This window comes from Eurosta solidaginis, chromosome 1 (genome assembly GCF_040869045.1).
Source record: "Eurosta solidaginis isolate ZX-2024a chromosome 1, ASM4086904v1, whole genome shotgun sequence".
In the NCBI taxonomy this organism is placed as follows: Eukaryota; Metazoa; Arthropoda; class Insecta; order Diptera; family Tephritidae; genus Eurosta; species Eurosta solidaginis.
The window spans coordinates 80,822,278-80,844,459 of NC_090319.1; the positions used below are offsets into that span (position 1 = coordinate 80,822,278).

At 37.3% G+C, this 22,182-nt stretch overlaps 1 long non-coding RNA gene across 2 annotated transcripts in view; it reads left to right on the forward strand.

Moving 5' to 3' along the window:
* The window catches only part of LOC137246487 (uncharacterized), a 494,263-nt gene extending 476,839 nt beyond the window's left edge, over nt 1-17,424 (forward strand). For both annotated transcript variants that reach the window (XR_010951528.1, XR_010951547.1), the window contains exon 5: nt 13,079-17,424. This is a non-coding gene — a long non-coding RNA (uncharacterized lncRNA). The remainder of the gene's footprint in view (nt 1-13,078) is intronic.
* The last annotated feature ends 4,758 nt before the right edge of the window (nt 17,425-22,182 follow it).

A 22,182-nucleotide genomic window follows, 5' to 3' on the forward strand; every position in this document is an offset into this window, starting at 1 on the left:
TCTGGGCTTCCAATTTGCTACGCGCTCCTATTTAACTTGACATTTTAAGTCGACAAGGCTTTTAAAGTTCTGTGAAAAGCTTTTCAGTAGAAACACTCTAAGAGAATAGCTTACACTGCAGCCGTGTTAACTTTTATGCTGACAGCCAAACAGCACCTGAGGCAATAATCTAGCATAGCACAGCATCTAAAAGTGTGTTAGAAAGTAAGCAGTCTCTGGAAATATTCGGGACAGGGAGAAGCACACACCTATATTGGGTACCAGGGCATATGGGAATAGATGGGAATAAAAGAGCAGATGAACCAGCAAAGAAGGGCGCATCCCTTGAAGCTTGCTCCGCAGACGTCCCAATTAGACTGGGTGAGATTAAGAGATGGCGAGAGGTGCACAAGCAGGAAAGGGGTGGGTTCAATCGCGGGGCTATAAGATTTCGAATATTGTTTGTAGATGTTACAACCTTAGACTAACAAAGTTGCTTCTACCATTAAAAGCGTTAACTGGAGACTTATGACGGGTATACTGACTGGACACTGCCTTCTGGCGTCGAATTCCTTTAAATAAGGCTTGGTCAATGATAGCAGATGTAGGAAGTGCGGGTTGGAGGAGGAAACGATCGACCACGTTTTGTTCTCGTGTCCTGCGCTTGCCAGGCTAAGACTGCAGCTATAAGGAATGACACTGCTGTCAAATCTAGAAGCCGCAAGTGGCTTAACTCCTAGAAGACTTCTATAATTTGCCAAGAGGACGGAGTTGTTTTATAGCATAGCTCTTGGCTTTTGATAGGGTTTTTCATTTTGGTCATTAAAATAAGCTTCTGTTAAAACTACGTAGCGTCTGCATCTTTTCAAGTGTATTGTGGCCACCGTGAATCGACTGATTGCACCTTACCAGTGCGGCGTCAGACTTCGTAAATGCGCCAAAGCTTGGAAAAACCAGCGAATAAAGCATCGACATAGATCACCTTTTCATCGATTTTAAAGTCGCTTTCGACAGCACGAAAAAGAGCTGTCTATACGCCGCTATGTCTGAATTTGGTTTCCCTGCAAAACGAATAGGGCTATTCATAATGACCTTGAGCAACACCATGAGCTCAGTTAGAATTGGTAAGGACCCCTCCGGACCGTACGAAACTAAATGAGGTTTCAGACAGGGTAACCCTCTATCGTGCGATTTCTTTAATTTGATTGTGGAGAAAATCAGACTAGCTGCAGAACTTAACCGGTCTTGTACAATATTCTATAAAAAGCGTGCAGTTACTGGCATATGCTGATGGCAAAGAGTCAGCCCATATGAGCCTTGAAAACCACGCTACAGTTGGCAGCCATAATTTCGACATAGTAAAATACTTCGTTTATTTGGGAACCAGCATCAACACTAGCAACAACATCAGCTCTAGTTAGAGCCCGATTAAGGTTCCTTGGAACCCCTTTTTTAGAAGACCTCGGAGGTCTATCTGTGATAGCAATCCCGAATATCCTTAATTTTATCAACAACTCTGGCTGGTTGTAATACATTTACCGTAACATTCCGTAGGTTTTAGACGACTTACATGGCATCAAAACGGCTTTAAATAGCTACTTGGGCGACCAGGCTCGCAGCCATTTCACTTACCTACCTACCACTTATCGTACCCATCCTGTTGTATGGTGCAAAAGCATGGACTGTGTCAACATCAGATGAAGCGGCTCTGGGAGTATTCTAGGGAAAAGTTCTTCGAAAGATTTATGGACTTCTACGCGTTAGCGATGGCAGGTACCAAAGAAGATATAATGGTGAGCTGTACAAAGTATAAACTTCCATATTAGAACTTTCATACAAGCATAAAGATTCCCATAAGTACGAAGTTTCATACAGGTATGATCCATAACAGCAAAAATGCCAAGGATATATAACTTACCTAACTTGAAATTAATATTCTCGTTAGGACTAGCTCAGGTGAAATACCAGGCAATCCCTACTAAGTAAGTTGTTAAGGTATCAACTCTTGTACATATTAAAAAAAAAAGTTATGCATTTCTTCAGCCAACACTTCACAATGCTCCTCTTACCTTCAACAGCACAGTAGCTCGGAAGACCATCAAAGTTAAAAAATTTCAAAAACTAAGCAGCTATGTGATGTACCTCTTCTTGTGGTAAAAGAACTTCTATATAAAATTTCCAACCTGTCTCCGTCCATCTTTATCAATTCCGGAATTAACGAAGTGTCATGAGCGCCCACATTTTTGAAAACTGGAAAACAGCGTAACCAAAAAGTGTGCTATCATATAATACTCATACTCTTACTAGATGTGAAAACATCAGAGAATTTTCTGTTATCTTACTACAAAGCCAATCTGCGAAATACCAATCATTAGGATATATATCATGCAACGTATAGCCAGGTTACCGCGATCCACATCTCTTGACTTATGACGTTTACCAAATTGCAGTTGCGATCAAACGATCCTTAAACAACTTGACATTTCACTGGCATTGTCCATGTTGCACCGAGCCTCTTTACGTAATCGAAAAATCTTATTTTCTCTCAGAGGGGGAAAAAGTGAAACAGAAATTATCTGAAACCTCCCCAAATATCTGTTAAACTCTGAAACGAGACCTCTTAGTCAAGAGAGGTTAAAATATAAGCGCAGCGTGGAGTTCCTACACCACTTGCTGTGTATGCAGACAAAACTATGTATTGTTGCCGGATAGAAAATCTCAGCCGAGAAGGTTTCGTCTATTTTGAAAGAGTGAAACGCTCTCATTTGCTCCAAAATGTAGCAATGAATTGAAAGAAAGGCTCCTATCACAATTGTCCTGATAAAAGGCTTGAACTCGTGGATAGTGCCTACAGGATGTCAAAGTTTTTCTAGGAATATACGAGATTAAGGACCACATTATGTATGACGCCTTTAAACTTTAAGCCACAGTCATTGGCTTTCGCAATCACCACTATATAACACTAAAATTTTCACAAAGGCATTCAGTTTAACTGGCTTGATTAAATGCTCCTAAATCACAAGAGTTCTGGGTCACCTGAAAATATATGACTTGCTGCGCTATAAATAATACTTCCCCTGATTTTTTTGAAAAATTGGAATCATATTTCTCTCGATTTACACACGCGCATATATCGAAAGATTTTTAATGACAAGCTGAACAAGCCTTTTCAGATATGGAATATGGCAGCGCAAAAAAGCGCAACAGCTTTAAAATAATAAAGATATTGTTAAGTGTTCCTGGCAACACTCTGGAACACGAAAAGTGATGGTCACCATAGAACTAGAAAGAATAGGTGACTTGACATAAATTTATATCTCTATTTGATGTCAGTCATCATTCACAAAGTACGTCTGATTTTATTTGCTTGATTTAACAAAATCGCAGTTATTATGCGAATGAATAAAATCCCCGGTTGACATATTCTCGAGATCATGATGTCATTTAGCCACTGACTATAAACTGCCTCAAAAACTTGGGTATATAGAATTTTGTACTCTTTACATACAACCGCAACTGGCAAAATGCTTAATATTAGAGATGGCAATAAGATGCTGGACAAGTGGTTCCTGCTCCACTTTAACTCAGCGAGACACTTCCTATCAATGAACAAAAGCGACAGCCTGGTTTAAAATCTTCAAATTGCTGCTCCAATTAAGAGCGGTAGAGTGCTAATATTACAACAAGTGCTGTACCTCCTTCGGCTACTATTATTATTATTGTTAGGCCTGGAAGCACTGCGGCCTTAGTGCAGATCTTTGTGCATGACCTTTCAGCCTAACTTTGTATGTGGAGGCATTTGATGAATACAAGTACCTTTTCAGGCTTTTTATAGGAATTAAGAGTCACACCACCTAGATGGGAGAATCTGTACCTTGCCAGAGCTACGCATTCGCAGAGAATGTTAACCGGTGTTTCATCCTCCAGCTCACAGAAACGAAACATTTGAGTGTCGGATTGCTTTAACTAACTTAGGTAATATCATAGACCACAGTGTCCCGTATAGTACCCAGTGAGAGTTCTTAGGTCCTCCCTGCTTAGATTAATGAGTTTGGTTGATACTTTCGTTGCCGGAAGTATAAACAATTTGGCCTGTCTTTGGCCTGGGCAGTCAATCCAGTGACGTCTGAATTTTTTAGTTTCCCAATTATTTATGGTTTCTCTGGTGTGGGCTTTTGTGAGTCCACAGAAGGGCTCTGGACCATATAATGATGCTATAGCAACGTGCTTTGCTAGGTAATCTGCATTTTCATTACCTTCATGTCACTTATGTCCGGGAATCCATTCTAACAAAACCTTGGTTTTGGCTCCCAGTTCATTAAGGGTTTCAGTGCAGATGTAACTGTGTAGGATTGCAAGGCGTCCGACATATTGTAGATGCTCTTCAAGGTTGAGCCTTTCGGCAGACATTATCTACCTCAGACTTCTATTGCATGGATTTCTGCCTGAAATATGGTGGGGTAGCATCCCATTGTCGATCGATTTCTTAAAGTTCGGGCTATAGATACTAACTCCCGTTCTTTCGTTATCAAATTTCGATCCATACGTGAACCAGACCTCTGATTCAGGGTCATTATAGGGATTCCCTATTTCCCAGTGGGTTCTGTCCACAATGAACACTTCAAAATTGCTGCTAATGAATTCCTTGGGCTATGATAGAGGCATCATTCTATCAAGTTATTACAAAATTTGTACCTGATTTAGTTTCATGTATTTGAGCTTCTAAGAGTGGTGTTCCCAATCAAAACAATTCAAAATCCCGATTTCAACTACCAATAATCCTTAAATATTTGTATATAAGCATTGTCTGACAGCGCTTGTTTATGGTTAATATATAATACGAACCTAAGTAAAAATTTTTAATCAAATTGCGAATAAAAAATTTACAAACCAAAACAAAATTTAAATTATTTCTATAATACGTACTTAGTTTGGTAATGGCGCTCAATATCGGGTTAATGTTTAGCCATATTCATACTTCTTCTTCTTCTTCATTCGGCTCTTTTGATTGTACACAACTTGCAGTTACAACAACGCCTACATATTCAGCAGCAAGGTAGGCTTTTTTCATATACATACGTAATTGCTTCTACTTATAGGGCATGTGTGTGTGTGTCCTCATGAATAAGTTTGTATTGCGCTCGAAGCATTACGAAAATACATTTAAATGTGTATGCATACGTGTAAAGTGAAACACATACGAAAGAATGCACAAACACACACACTATAACATTTGATGTATATTTCCTACAATATACAAAAAAACCACGAGTGTTGCCAAACCAAGTTTGTTGCTTAAGTCTTTTGTTCGGTGAAATAAAACATTTTTATGGATAGCATTTCTTAGCACTTTGTTGCTTTATTGATATATATATATAACAAAAATTCTTGTTTTAAAGCAAGTTTTTTTGGTATGTTTCTGTTTTTGTATTATAATTTTAGTCTCTTTTTTTTTGGTATTTTGCTCATTTTTTTTCTTTCATCTTTTTCTGTTTGTTTGTATTTTTTGCCGCCCATTGACTTACATTACATTACAATGCTAAAAATTATCTCGCACTTATATTCACTCTTAATTGGCATTTTTGTGCACACACACACGCACATGCATACATACATGCATATACGAATACATCTTGCCTTGTAGATCGCACAGCGCTATTATTTCATCTTAACTCTGCATTTCTTATGGATTCATTTTTTTTCTACAATTTTTATTTATTCGTGTTCTCATGCTTTCCACTTTTTTGTGCATACCTTTATTCTTTTAACAAAAATTTGACAATGACACTTGCGGTCAAAATATGTTCAACCGAAAATCAAGTTAATTAGCTCCAAAAATGGGTGAGTATACGGAAAATAACTGACCATGCAAACTCTTCACATCGGGTTACGAATGCCAATTGTTTGTATGTATGTATATAATACGAATATAAAAGCATACCGATATTTCAGCTCTCTCGGTGTTGCACGCTTTTTTACATGTAAATAGACATGGGTGTGTATGTGTGTGTGTGTATACGTGACCATTTTTGGTATGTAGGGCGTTGCTCGAAGGTTACCACTGTGTCAAGGGTTTTGTTTTTCTTTATGTTTTCTTTCTTCTTATTTTACCTTGTCAGGATTACGATTTCTTTAGTGGCTGTCTTTAAAATGTATACAAAAGGTGTGTATGTGTGTACGTTGCACATATATAGGTCAGGAAAAAAATTACGAATTAGTATGAATTGTTTTTTAATATTCTTCAAGAAAAGGAGACGTAGGCTCAGAAATTGTTTGAATGACGTAGGCACAATTATTAAATAAATGTTTAAGCGTGAAATTAGATTTAATTGTTTGAAATAATATTTCTGTGTTGTTGTTATTATATTATTACTGCTAGGTTGAAATGGCCAGTCAATAAAGAGCTCATATGGACTGAGTGTGTGCCCTGCGTTATTATAATTTGTTTGACGAGCAAACGGAAAAATTCCAATTAGCACCAGGACTTACATATGTTATGGAATAACTTTATCCTTTTAGCAAATAATAGTCGTTTCCTGTGACCTAGCGCAATTGCTACTTTGGAATCTGGCAACTCTGCTGCTAAAAATAGCTGGAGCTCGCGAGGTCGAGCACGTTACTGACGAGGCCTAACTTATAAACATTTAACGCTAGAAGGAATTATCCAGTCGCTATGCCCACTTTGAGCCTTAAGCCTAGATACAAGCTACTTTGTGAATCTAACGTCATAGGATTCGTACATGATCATAACAACTTTGCAGCCTTGCGCTTCTGTCCAAGCCTTTTCCGCTTGATGGATCATATGCAAATCATTTCTTCTTTTAATTTCTACGAAACGAATTGGGATGTCCCAGTCCATAGTTTCATCGAGTGCTGCACCCTGCTTTGGCAACCCATCGGCCTTTTTGTCACCTTCTTTTGCTTCATGGCCGGGAACTCTGAGCGAAGTTTCTTCAATGCTTCTTTGCATTCCAAGTCACTTTATGAAGTACGATGCACTGAGTGAAATATTTTTGACTCTCAACATCATATATCATATCAGCGTAGAGGAACATTAAAGCAAAATAATGCAATGAATGCGAATGATTGAAAAGATTTACCTGAATTTAAATTAAAAACAATCTCCCCGGATCATATAAAAAACGTTATCGGTACTTTTATCACTGGATTACTAACCCGTTTTTGTATGAATATTCGATTTGAGCTTATATATGTATATACTTTGCTTAAGTTTAGTCGAACTAAAACCTAATAGATTGTACTGGAGAAGAGACTGCTCTGGGAAGTTGCGCAAAGAGATAAGTTCGTCAGGGTTGAAGCTGTTGTTTTACAACCAAACAACCAGGCGGATTAAACAAGGACACCCGGAAATACTCAACCCACATTCCAATGAAAATAGCATTACCTTGAACACCGAGACCTAGAACCCACTTAGAATAGAAAAAACGTGTGCCCGCAATTGTGAATAGTGCACCTGTCGGTACAGTAAACTGCGGATATATGTGTCACTAAAGCACACTCGTAAATGAAGTGACTGTCACATGAATCATTCCAAAGTCGGGTACAAGGAAAGAGTAGGTACGCCGGAAATACTAACATCGAAGATGTTCTCACCGATTTCTTGTGATATGAACCCAATATTTCTGAACGACAAAAAGTGAAAAAGATAGAGCCAGCAGGATAGAAAAAGCGGGAGTGGATTTTTTAGTGTCTTTGGCAGACGTTTCACAATAACCCTAAACAAACAACGCCGTTTTATTATTCTTAGCATATTAAGGGCGACTATAATCAGTGACTCGATGGCTGGAGGGATCAAAAAACCGTTCCCGCAGAAATCGAACTATTATTAGAAAAGGCAATGCAGCCGAAGTGTACCGAACTCATATTCCGCTTGAGATGTTCTTTATCCTTTACATTTTTCTTAAATCTTGCCGATGTTTTTGTGGTTACAATTAAAGCAAAATTAACAAAACGTATTTTTTTAGCCCCATGGTCCCATGGCCCCAACTTCCACAGATGCACCAAGTGGAAAACGATTTAAATTTCCTTGGTGTGCCCAACTGTCGCTAGTTAACCCAACAAAGAAGCGACTAGCATACCTTGTTGGATGACCATAATCATTTAAACGATTAAGCGCCAATTAAGTAACTAAGTAATTTGAGAAGAGCTTTATCGGCTTCTTGTTTTTGAACCCGTTTGAACGGGTACCGACAACTCATTATTTTATAATCGGCATATTATCGACAACATACTATCGTATTAACAGTTTATTATCGGATTGTTATAGCAGGTTTAAAGTTGGGTTATCGATTTCAGAGCGAATTGTGTTTTCGGTATCTTTTTCATAACAAACCTAGAGTCGTTAACAAATCGATAACACACAGATGAAAAATCGATAGCTTACAGCTTTTCGTTATCAAATCGATAGCTTTTTTAAACCGATAATTTTTCAATAAAAATCAAGGCTTTTTTGATTGAAAATCGATAACTCTTCAATCTCAGATAAATAAAAACCCTCCACAAATTAATAATGCTACGTCAACAAATCGATAAGTTTTCAGTAAAAAACAGCTAACTTTTTGATAACTTATCGACAACATTCCGACAAATAATAAATAATGAATCGATAACGAAGAATAACCTTTCAATGTCGATAGCTTCTTGATAAGAATTCGATAACTTTTTAGTAATATTCTTGTGGACACATCGATAACTCTTCGATGAATTATCTAGATAACTTTTCGAATAGCAAATCGATAACTCGTCGACTAAATATGAAGAACTCATTGATAACCATTGTTATCGCTACCAAATGTATAACACCTTCTTAATAAATCGATAGATCGTCTATACTTCGTGCATAATACACCTATAACAAACCCGTCACTCTTCGATAACAACCTGTCAACTATGCAGCAACAAATTGATAACACGACCTCCGGTTTTGGTTCCGACTGCGATTTTGACTTCAGATCTTCTTTCCTCTCCTTTTCTATCCACTAATTTTTATACTCAGCTGAGCAGAGCTCACAGAGTATATTAACTTTGTTCGCATAACGATAATCCGTAACGGCATAAACTAATCGAGATAGACATCTATACATCTGAATGATCTGGGCGAAAAAAAAAATTTCATTCGCCATGTCCGTTCGACCGTAAACACGATAACCTGAGTAAACTTTGAGGTATCTTGATAAAATTTGGTATGTAGGTCCCTGAGCACTCATCTCAGATCGCTATTTAAAATGAACGAAATTGGACCATAACCACGCCCACCTTTTCGATATCGAAAATTTCGAAAAACCGAAAAAGTGCGATAATTCATTATCAAAGACAGCTAAAGCTATGAAATTTGGTAGGTGGGTTGAACTTACGAATCAGAATAGAAAATTTGTAAAATTTTCGACAATAGGCATGGCGTCTCCCACTTTTAAAAGAAAGTGATTTCAAAGTTTTGCAAGCTGTAATTTGGCAGTTGTTGAAGATATCATGATGAAATTTGGCAGGAACGTTACTCCTATTACTATATGTGCGCTAAGGAGAAATTTGCAAAATCGGATTACGAACACGCCCACTTACAAAAAAAAATTTTTTTTTAAGTCAAATTTAATTTTAAGCCAAATTTTAACAAAAATAGTATATAAGTAAATAATGTCAACATTCAACTCCAATAATGATATGGTGCAACAAAATACAAAACTAAAAGAAAATTTCAAAATAAGCGTGGCTCCGCCCTTTTTCATTTAATTCGTCTAGAATACTTTTAATGCCATAAATCGAACAAAAATTCACCAATCCTTGTGACATTTGGTAGGTGCATAGATTTTATGACGTTAACTGTTTTCTGTGAAAATGGGCGAAATCCGTTGAAGCCACGCCCAGTTTTTATACACAGTCTACCGTCTGTCCTTCCGCTCGGCCGCTAACACGATAACTTGATCAAAAATCGATATATCTTTACTAAACTCAGTTCACGTACTTACCTGAACTCACTTTATCTTGGTATAAAAAATGGCCGAAATCCGACTATGACCACGCCCACGTTTTCGATATCGAAAATTACGAAAAATGAAAAAAATGCCATAACTCTATACCAAATATGAAAAAAGAGATGAAAATGGTAATTGGATTGGTTTATTGACGCAAAATATAACTTTAGAAAAAACTTTGTAAAATGGGTGTGACACCTACCATATTAAGTAGAAGAAAATGACAAAAGATCTGCACGGCGAAATCAAACGCCCATGGAATCTTGTCAGGAATACTGTTCGTGATATTACATATATAAATAAATTAGGGGTACCCGAAAGATGATGTTCTTGGTCACCCTGGTCCACATTTTGGTCGATATCTCGTAAACGTCTTCACATATACAGCTAAGGGCCACTCCCTTTTAAAACCCTCATTAATACCTTTATTTTGATACCCATATCGTACAAACATATTCTAGAGTCACCCCTGTTCCACCCTTATGGCTATGTCTCATAAAGGCGTCCACCTAAAGAACTAAGGCCCACTACGTTTTAAATAATCATTAACACCAATATCGTACAAACACATTCTAGGGTCACCTCTGGTCCACCTTTATGGCGATATCTCGAAAAGGCGTCCGCCTATAGAACAAAGGCCCACTCCCTTCTAAAATACTCATTAACACCTATCGTTTGATACCCATATCGTACAAACATATTCTAGAGTCACCCCTGGTCCACCTTTATGGCGATATCCTGAAATGGCGTCCACCTATAGAACTATAGCCTACTCCCTTTTAAAATACTCCTTAAAACCTTCCATTTGAAACCCACGTCATACAAACATATTCCATGGTTACCCTAGGTTAATTTTGCTAAATGGTGATTTTCCCTTACTTTGTCTCCAAAGCTCTCAGCTGAGTATGTAATGTTCGGTTACACCCGAACTTAGCCTTCCTTTCTTGTTTCTTTGCTTTCCTTGCTTTGACTTGCCTACCATCGTTATTATCACCCAAAACATTATCGACATTATTATTATACTGTTATTTATCTTCTCCCTCTTCTTGTTTCTTCATCTTCTTTACATTTACTTCCTCTGTTTGTCGTTGTCCCCTTTATACTTTTATATGTATATCATCGAATTCTTTTTCTGTCTTCTTTAATTTCTAATAACTTATTTGCTGAATGATTTTGCACATGCGTTGTTCCAATCTTACACTGCAGTGAAGTGAATACCCTTACCAATCCCACATATTAATCCTACACGACACACTATAGACTACTCCCACACAACGAGTATATCTACAATTTTAAATCCCGAAATTCTTTTACAAAAGCTATTGTTAAAGTTTTTTAGTAAAAATTCAACAAGATTATGTCTGTATTAAAGGAAAAATGTCCTTCTATTTTTGGTCCATTTATATAAAGGTAGTCCAAAATTTTTTTATCATCTTTTTATTTTCACTATTTTAGTGCTGCCTATAAAAAGGCATGTGGAATTTTGGGTTCTGGCTCACGGCCCAATTTTCAAGTCTCTAGCTCACCGGGAAGTTACTTAAAAATCGATTGCAAGATTGCCCTCGTTTTTCAAGGATTTGCAGTTATCTTGACTAGCGCGCCACCTAGCGGAAATTTGTTTTCTATAAGATGTATGCCACTAGGCCTCTAACAAAGTGCCAAGTTTCAAGTCTCTAGGTAACCGGGAAGTTAGTTAAAAATGGATTGAAAGGTTCCCAAATCAAAACTAATTCTCTTAATATCTCGATCCATGCGCCACCTAGCGAAACTTTTTTGATAAAATATTGCATTGTCACTGGGTTCTGACTCACGGCCCAAGTTTCAGGTCTCTAGCTCGCCGGGAAGTTATTTAAAAATCGATAGCAAGATTCCCTGCGTTTTTTCAGGGGTTTTCATTTATCTCGATTCATCCGCCACCTGGTGGCATTTTGTTTTCCACGAATTGTAGTGCCATGGATTTGCAAACTATGTGCTAAGTTACAAATTTCTAGGTAACCGGGAAGTTAGCTAAAACTGGTTTGAAAGATTCCCAAATAAAAATAAATTTTCTTAATATCTCGATCCATGCGCCACCTAGCGAAATTTTTTTTTTGATAAAATATTGCATTGTCATCGGGTTCTGACTCCCGGCTCAAGTTTCATATCGCCAGCTCACCGGGAAGGTACTAAAAAATCGATTGCAAAATTCCTCTCGTTTTTCAAGGATTTGTAGTTATCTCACTTAACGCGCCACCTAGCGGTATTTTGTTTTCTGTCAATTGTATCGTCACCAAGCTTTGAACTGTGTGCCAAGTTTCAAGTCTCTAGGTAACCGGAAAATTAGTTAAAAATGGATTGAAAATTTCCAAATCAAAATTAATTTTGTTAATATCTCGATCCATGCGCCACCTAGCGAAATTTTTTTGATCAAATATTGCATTGTCACTGGGTTCTGACCCACGGCCCAAGTTTCAGGTCTCTAGCTCACCGGGAAGTTACTTAAAAATCGGTCGCAAAATTCCCTGCGTTTTTTCAGGGATTTTCCGGGATTTTCGTTTATCTCGGTTCGTTTGCCACCTGGCGGCACTTTGTTTTCCACGAATTGTAGTGCCATCGACTCGCAAACGATGTGCTAAGTTTCTAAGTCTCTGGATCACCGAGAAGTTATTTAAAAGTCGATCGCAAAATTTCCATTTTAAAATTAATTTTCTGTATATCTCGTTCCGTGCGCCACCTAGCGGATTTTTTTTCACTTGCGTTTTAATGTCTCCCAGATCTTACCTATGCTCTAAATATCAAATGTCTAGCTCAACGGGAAGTTACCGAAAAAGACTTTTCCGTGGGTCAAAAATTCGTATGGAAATGAGGGGACAAACATGAAAGCGACTTAATATAAAGGTAAAAAAAACAGTTTCGCTGTTTTTACAGGTCGCTGAATAAAATTTTTTTTTAGTTTTTGGGATCGCCGCTTATATATAGCTTTAATAAATTGAGTACACATTTTTTTCCTCTTACTATTAACTTTAAGTTATTGCTATACAAACTTTTATATATACATACAAACACATGTAATTATATGTAAATTAAAAACAAATTTAACACCTTAACTAATTTTTATTTGAAAATTTCAGATCAATGAAAACACAATGCAACATCGGCTTCAATTCACTTAATGCGCTCTATATTTAAAACCAACAAAGTGTTAAATAAAATTGAATAAATACAACGGAAATTTATGTTGGCATAACAATAAAACGCTTCTCAAAAGTTGTTGTATTTAGCATTCGTATACAAAATGCGTAGCTTTATATTGTGCAATAAAAAAACAATTATCAAAAGTAGTTCAACTGTATAAGGAGTCTGATGCATGCCGATGCAAATGATTGATTTGGAGTGCAGAGCATTTTGGTGGTAGCGGCAACGAAAACAACAAAAAGTTGATAGGTAAGTGTTTGGAAACATGCTGACTAATTGGAGCCATTAAAATTTAGTACTTTCTGTCCAGCATTTCCTCTTGGTTTTGTTTTTTATTTTTAGGTGATTGAGACTTGCATTATGGTTTCACAAAGACCTGTTGAGTGTTCATAAACATTAAAAAAAAAAAAATAAATAAATACTTGTCGCGATTTACCTCAGAGGAGATTTGGGCCGAGTTTCTCTTCTTACTTGCATCGTGTTCCTTTGAAATTTTTCTTATAAATTGGCGGGACGGGATCTATATGCTTTATGCCGACTCCGTACGGCATCTGCAAGGCAGTTGAACTTTCACTAAGAAGCTTGTCATAGGTTAGGTTAGGTTAAAGTGGCTGCCCCCCAGAAATGTGAGGGACACACTTAGACCGACTGGCCCATTATGATACCACTGTGTGGGCTATTGCTCTTCCTCCTTTATATGTGTAGGAATTGGAACCAATTTAACCTTCTGATGTAGCGTAGACTATTTTCGATTTCCACATAACCAAGTTCTGCTAAGCACTCGATGAAATACTTATTCATACACTCCATACGTATACTGGCCAGAACAGGGCATCTACAGAGAAAGTGCTCGAAGCTTTCTATTTCCTCTTCATCCCTGCAGCTTCAACAAAAATCGTTGGTAGGAATTCCCATGCGTTCGCCGTGTATTCCCATTAGGCAGTGGCCCGTTAGTATCCCTATCAGTGGGCGTAAGGAGAGACGGTTGAGGTTAATGAGGAACCTAGTTCGATTCTCATTTATGCGAGGCCAGTGTTGTTTGGACACCTCGCATGTGGGTTTCAGCGTCCATCTGCAATTCGGCTTCTTGGTGAAAAATGATGTGAGCCAGTATTTGCACACAGCAAGAGGGGAGCAATGTCCTTCAGCTGGCGACAGAGCTAAGTCTGTTCAGTAGCCTTCCTCGCTAGTTCATCGGCAGCGCAGTTCCCGGGTACAACGCTATGACCTGGGACCCATTCAACAGCTGTCTCGCACTGCGATGCAAGTTCGTTTAGGGTTTGTCTACATTCTATTGCTAATTTGGGCGAAGTTTTGACTTGGAGGGCTTTTATTGCCGCTTTACTGTCTGAGTAAATTGCTAGTGATGTGGGGTTCTTAGATAGTAGCCAATAGGCGGCATCTATTATTACAGTTAATTCCGCCGCTTATGGAAAGTGAAAGATCCTCTGAGTATATTCCACTGCCCACGTTACCATGGAGCTTGGAGCCATCCGTGAAGATGGTCATGCACTCAGGGTCTAGGTTAGTGGCGTTATCCCATACGTGCCTATCTGGGATTCTGATTGAGAACTTGTTGTCTATAGAAAGGATTGATGTGGTGTAATCCAATTGACGTAAGTTTTCGGGGATTATTCCCAAAATGCTGGCATGGCCGAATCTAATGTCCCTCCAGGGTAGGTAAGCATTCAGCCTCACTTCGCTACAGCTTGCTTGGAGTTTGCCATATATATCTACCGGAAGGAGGTTGAGCATGACTTCTAGGGCCTTTGTGGTTGTGGACGGGAGTGCCCCTGAAATGAGCATTGCTGCTGACCGTTGCATCCTGGTCATCCTAGAACTTAAGCTGTTCCTTTCAAGTGCCGCCCACCATACTGTGATGCTGTAAAATAAAATATGACTTACAACCGCGGTGTATAGCCAATGTAGATCCCACATCTTCGCAACGGCTTTTAATGGCAGAAATACACTCTGAGGGTTCAACAAACAACTGCCGAGGGGCGAACCACCCGCTTAGAAAAACATTTGCCTCTCTGACTCAATCCTACCAAAACGGCCAAACGAATTTTAATAACACCAGACAGGAGAAGTCAGTTGTACAACAAAAACGATTTGTTGGCTCCCATAGTCCGGACATGAATTTTAAATTGTAGGGAGGGAAAATTTTTGGTACTATTTTGCTACTTTTTTACTACCTAAAAAATATAATGGGCGAAAATAAACCAAACTCGATACATCTCTACTTTGGAAACTAATACACGAAAGAAAAGAGAGAACAGAATATATAGGAAGAAAAAGAAAGTAGAGCAAATTTAGGGGAAGTCGGAAGAGTAAAGAGAACAAGAACAAGATTGAGGTTAAGAGTAAAAGTAAAAATGTAATGGCTGGAGACAAAGTAGGAAAAGCAGAATAACAGGAAGATAAAGAATAAGCATAAGATTAAGAGTAATAGTGAGAGTTAGACCTAGATAAAAGCAAGATCGCGTAGAGTAAAAGTATAAGCGTAAAGAATTACGAAAAAATTAAAGGCTTGGAGAAATTTAATGACTCGATTATGGTAAACTAGAAAATGTAGAAGGGATATGAAATACGAGAGTAAGAAGACCGAAGAGAGGCAGGTGAATAGAAAGTTAGAACAATAATTCCCGGGTTTGATCATACAGCTGGGAGTATTTTATATTTGTCTAAAGGTGTCCAGGGCTTGCCAGAGCTATTAAAGCTAAAGTTCTAATTAGCCAGAGTTTTTTTTTTCGCCATTTATAAATTACATAAGCTCTGATTTGTTGAAGTAACGTTACTGTAAAACCCCTGCCACTATACATTTTTACACCAACTACCTCTTTCTGCTCAATGAGTCTACTTCAGACGCAGTGACGCCGTCTTTTGTTTTAATAATCTTTTATCATTCTAGGTTCGACCTGTCTTATTGTTCCCATGCTATTTAATATATTGACCTTATACACTTAGACTCAATATGTTTTGAGAAAGGTACACCGATATTTCCCTAAACCATGAAACTCCCACTGGAGCTGTTTTCCCAAATCAACTGAACTTTGGCTAAGTTAGACGTCCAAACAACCCTAATCTCGCATTTATAATTTATGTGTGCACGGTTCGTGGGTTCTTTAGATTTTGGTCTAAGCGATTTTGAAAAAGTTAGTTCTCTAGTTACTTACAAGATCATATCGGAATCATTCCGGGACCTTTTCCGAATTAGTTCCAGGCTATTAAGGGATCATTTCGTGGTTTTTTTTTGGTGGTGGGGGCCATTTTGGGGGTACTTCTGGATAGTTACGAGGCTTTAAGGGATTAACTTTTCACCATATCGGGATAGTTTTGAATTGTTTTCACATTATATCGAGAACATTGCCGGATTATTTCGGAACTATGTTACCTACCTCACCGAAGATCCTGGGTTCACGCCCCTGGCAAAGCAATATCAAAATTTTAGAAATAAGATTTTTCAAATAGAAGGAAATTTTTCTAACAAGTAGGTCCCGCCAATTTGTGGGAAAAATTAAAAAGGAGCACGATGCAAATTGGAAGAGAAGCTCGGCATAAAATCTTTTCGGAGCTTATCGCGCTTTTCATTTTATTTAATTTTTTCTTTTTTTTTGCCGGATAAATAAGTTCAGGATTGTTTTCGGCACAGTTTCGGCGTTGTGTTCAGAATTGTTGCGGATTATTTATCGATGTATTATTCTATGAACATTTTCGGGTCTTTTTTAAGATTTTTTCATAACAATTTTAAGATTATTTGTATTTGAGATTTTCGCGGTACTGTTTTGGGGCATTATCTTGACTATTTTCGTAATAGTGACGGCGAAAACATAACGTGACTACTTCGGAACTATCGCCATATAGTTTCGAGATTATTTTCGATATAGTATTTCATCGTCATCGTATCGAAAGAACTGCTATGGAATATTTTGTAACTATGGCCGGATATTTCGAGATTGTTTTTGGAACAATTCCAAAACCACCTAGCGATCGCTTTGTAAGAAAAGATTTCAAGGGAGTGAGGGAGCCCAGATTTTTAAGAAATCTCTTATATAATACTTTCTTTGGCTCGTTTTGCGTTTATCTTCAAATTCTTCAAGATTGTGTGCGCTACAATGTTGGGATTTTTTTGGAATTGTTTCAAGATTATTTTCACAATTGTCATGAAATTGTTTTCAGTTTCATATCGGTGTATCAATAATTTTAAACACTAAAACTTGTATATTTAAATTTGAAGACGATTTTAAAATTTGCCATAATTATAGGGTAATATCTAAAAGCTTTTGATTAATTAAGCAGACTAGTCTACTAATTTATATAAATAACCAAAAACTTATTCTTTTTGATTATTATCTTCTTTTTATGTGTAAAATAATAATAAAAGAGGAACAAATCATACATATGAACAAAAATTTAACTAAACTTGACAAATGAATTTCTGTTAATTTATTATCAAAAAAAAAAATAAAAAATTTGAACTTGTTTGACATGAATTCTAATGTGATTCTTTAAAGCGGTTTTGCATGATTTAAAACAGATATGGTTTGTTCGTATATATGCGTAAAGTATACCTACGAGTAAGCGTCCCTCAAAAGTGGATAATTTAAAAAAAAATACATAATAAAATATTTTTAACTTTAGCTGATTTCTAGAGGGTTTAGCAGACTAGTGCAATCAAAACTGCCATGACACGTCTCCTTATGGCTCCTAAACATCAACTACATAGTGGGACCAAATAGCCTAGTTTTAAAAAGCATAACGAAATTCGGAACAGACAGTTTTTTTTGCTAAATTAGCACCAACCGAGGCACGATAAAAAATTACTGCTTGATACTGCCCCACCTCCAACAAGGTTATGGGAACATCTCCACAAGCGCTATTATGAGAACCCGCATCTACCTACGCAATCATTTGATCCAGATAAGCATAAGGAGATCCTTAGCAAAATCCACACAAAATCGGTAAACACCTTTGCCAGGTAGCACGCGGTGAACCCCGTTATCAATATACACTATACCACGCTTGCAGAGGATAAAAGCACACTATCAAACAAGACAGGAGTTACCCTATCCCAACTTTGTTCTGGATACTGTAACAGATTAAACTCTTACTTGTTCAGAATCAACCCCGATATACGTAATTTACATATATCCTGCAAGCAATGTATCTCTACATGATATCAATCATCCTTTCAATTGTAATTTGGAACCTTCACATCTCACAACAACCTCCATATGATCCAGCCTTGTTGAAACCGTTAGTTTCCTTGGACTTCTGTTAATGAACTTTGTTGACAATTTGTGAGTGGTCGCATCCATTTTTTGAGGCGAAGCACTGCAAACTCAACAACAACAGACTAGGAACTGAAGCAATATGATTGCGATATTTTTTCATTAATTTTCGAAGTAGGAAATCCGGATTTGTTTGTGGGCACCCCTAATATAGACTTATACGTCATTATATATTTCCATATCTAAAGTAGACTCGTGAAGATGTTTTGTGTGAAATTAATGAATGATATAACTTTTGTATAAGTAATTAAATAACAAAATATTTAAATATTAATTACAGCTACTCGCATCAACATAAATAAAATTTAATGTATGCTCACACGCGCACAAGTACGTGCATATTTCTTGAAAATATTTTATTATTTAAATATATAAACCACTGCCCACTTTGCTAAGTATAAGAAGATAGATCTACAGCATGGTGCCCAACCGCTTTAACGATTTTTGTCGTTTCGTAACAAGTCACGCCGGCTATTTTTGTCTCGCAATTAATGAAGAGCAATAAGGGAGATGAAGTCTTTCTCCACCTGCTTCCTTCAAAAATTCATCATTTATCTAATGCGAAACAATTCTTTGACATTAATGATTTATGACTTCAAACAAAAGAATCAAATATTTAATTGTTTATTCAGGAATGAATCCATAGAAATCAGGTTTTCATATTAACTGAAAAATTCATTTATTTTTAAATCAATACCGGATAACTTAACCCTAGGACTTATACCCAAGTACAGGTGTGGTCAGTAGCTACTTTGGAGTGATGTAGCTCCTAAATCGCTAAAGATATTGACTTGATCTAGGAAAACGAAGTAAATCTACGTCGATTGGTGTCTTATTTGTCATGCTAGGTCCATGCATTGATGAGATATAAGCTTTCAAAGTTGACACCTACGACTTCTTATACCCAAGTACAGGTGTGGCCAGTAGCCTTTTTTCTCGTTTTTTCTCATTTTTTGAAGGAAAAACATTTTTATTTATTATTTTCTTTATAAAATATTATTTTATTGATTATTTCTTATAACTAAATATGCAAACAAATTTAAATTATTCAATTGTCTTCATTATTTTCACAAATATTACATGTAAATGTATTTGAAGAATGCTGTATGCATATTGGGCGCTGACATATTCTGCACATGTTACGCGTTCGTCTTCTTGGTTGGTCATGGATGTAGCAGAGAAAACAGCTTCCAACCTGCTGTTTCTTTGGTTTTGCACCAGCAGCTGCAGACGTTGATGGCCTATTGTCAGCACTTCCTTGCAAAGCAGTACTTATGAAACTCGCTACTGCAATTTTTGTGTTGAAGTTCTGCATCACTTGCTGATTCACCGACCGCTCTTCAATTATGGGCATAGACAGTTCCTTGGCGAGTTGGCGAAGAAATCTCTTACGCTTCGCATTGGTGCATCTGATGTTGGGATTATTCTCATAATATATTATGTACGCTGCCAATGCCGTCAAATCAATCATATTGAAGAATAGGGACAACGGCCAACGCTTTGTCATTCTTTGGCAAGTATATTCTCCAAGCAATTGGTCCATCACGTCCACTCCTCCTTTTTTCTTGTTATAAAACTCGATCATTTCTGGTTTGCCGCTTTCGCCAATGTGATCATCTTCATGCATTGATGATAGTAATATAACTGCCTTGTTTTTTTTCGGCACATAGGAGCAAATGGATATGTTGGGCCTAAAACCGAATGTACTTGACCTCTCTGCACGATCTTTGTGTGCCAACATCTCCTTTGGTATGTAGGGCTTATTTTTCCGCAGAGTTCCAACTGCCATCAAATTCATGGATGACAAGCTTTCCAGTAGATTTAGGGATGTAAAAAGATTGTCCATCGTTATATTTCGGCCGGTTCCATGAAAGCGGCTTACTAAATCCTTCACCACGCATTCACCCTGGTTAGTTTCCCGTCCCGTAGGTGATTGGCCAGTATATATTTGTCTATGCAGTGGATATGCGTTTTTGGCATCACATACCCACCACACTTTGATGCCATATTTTGCCAGTTTCAATGGGATGTATTACGTGAAACGGGTGCGGCCACGATATGGAAAGAGCTGCTCATCTACCGTTAGATATTCACTTGGCTTATATGACTGCTCAAAGTTGTAGTTCATCATGGTTCACAGCTCGGATATTGGTGCAGCTTTGTCAGTTACCAAACGTTGTGCCCGTGTGTTTCCATCGTCAATCCTTATAAACCGCAGTATGGCCTGAAAGCGGTTAATGCCCATTGACGCACGATAAAATGGACAATTTTCCACCGACCACAAGTACGGCGCACATTAGGCATTGCTGCGGTTAGCGCCAGTCATAATAAGCACTCCAATGAACGCATACATTTCGCTCAAATTAACGTTCTTCCATGTTTTTGGTTCCGCCTCTGGATGTTTTGCGTTTAATTCCGCATATGTAGCTTCTGCTTTTTTGTTGGTGTAGCGTACTATAATATCCACCATTTCCGGAGTCATAAAACATTTATATGTATTGACTATTGACATCATAGTAGTTGATCTTGCGGGCCCACTTCGCTGTCGCAAAATATTTTGTTGCCTAGTTTGGCGTGCAAGTCGTGGCTGTGAGCTCCATATGGTACTATCACGTGCTACGAATTCAGCTGCACGTAAATTAATCTCCTCAGAATCATCTGCAGCATCGGATTCATTGTCAGATTCTTCGTAATCAGCCTCATCTATCTGGGCATTGTCAATTGTGTAATCAGGGTCTTCTACATCCGATTCAACCACGCCATCTGCTACTGCTACTTGTTCGCTTTCATCCCCTTCAGGGTCGGAAAATAATTCATCATCTGAGATTTCGTCAAACAGGTTTTGTATATACTGCTCTTTTTCAGCTTCAGATAATCTATATAAAAATAATTAATTTTTATTCAATTTATGAAATTATATTTGAGTTATTTGTATTTACCTCATATATTGATTCGAAGACAAATATTCCATGTTCCTTCTCCTATCCATGTTGTAGTATTTTAAATTTTTTCTGACTTGTTATTTTCACAAATATAAATCAACTTAACACTTCAAAAGGACGCTTCACAATGAATATAAACTCGCAAAACTGCCGTTTATATAGCTGCAACCCTTAAGTTTCTGTAAGGATTTCTTACCTGCTAGGTAGTTAGATTATATCAAATGTTGTTTGTCAGCAAATTCTAGCAAGGGTACAATAATGTCTTCTTCTAAATAATTAAGAGTGCGCGAAAAAGTTGTATTCTAAAAATTCTAACAATAATAGAAATTATTGACTTCTTAGAAATAACTTAGAATGCGCGCAATTCTTAGAAGCGGGCTACAAATATATGTTTATAACTACTTAAAATGTTCGTAAGAGAGTCAGCTACAACATTGCATTAAAAAAAATAACTTGTTTCTCAGAAAAAAATGAGAAAAAACGGGTAAAACAGGTTACTGGCCACACCTGTACCCGGGTATAAGAAGTCGTAGTAAAAGTTGGGTATAAGTCTTAGGGTTAAATTAATATTGTTGCAATTCACAAATTCTCATTTAAATATATAAATATTGTGGCGAATTTTAAGAGATCCTCGACTTTCTTACACCTTCTGATACGTTCGAATCGTTGAACTTTCAAATAAATTACTCAAATATTCAGTATAGCTTCTTTATTTACAACACTACTTTGGTAATAGTATTTTACAATTACTCGCCTTATCCACTTATATTCTGTTAAAGCCAAACTGATTAACTATTTCCTAGCTTT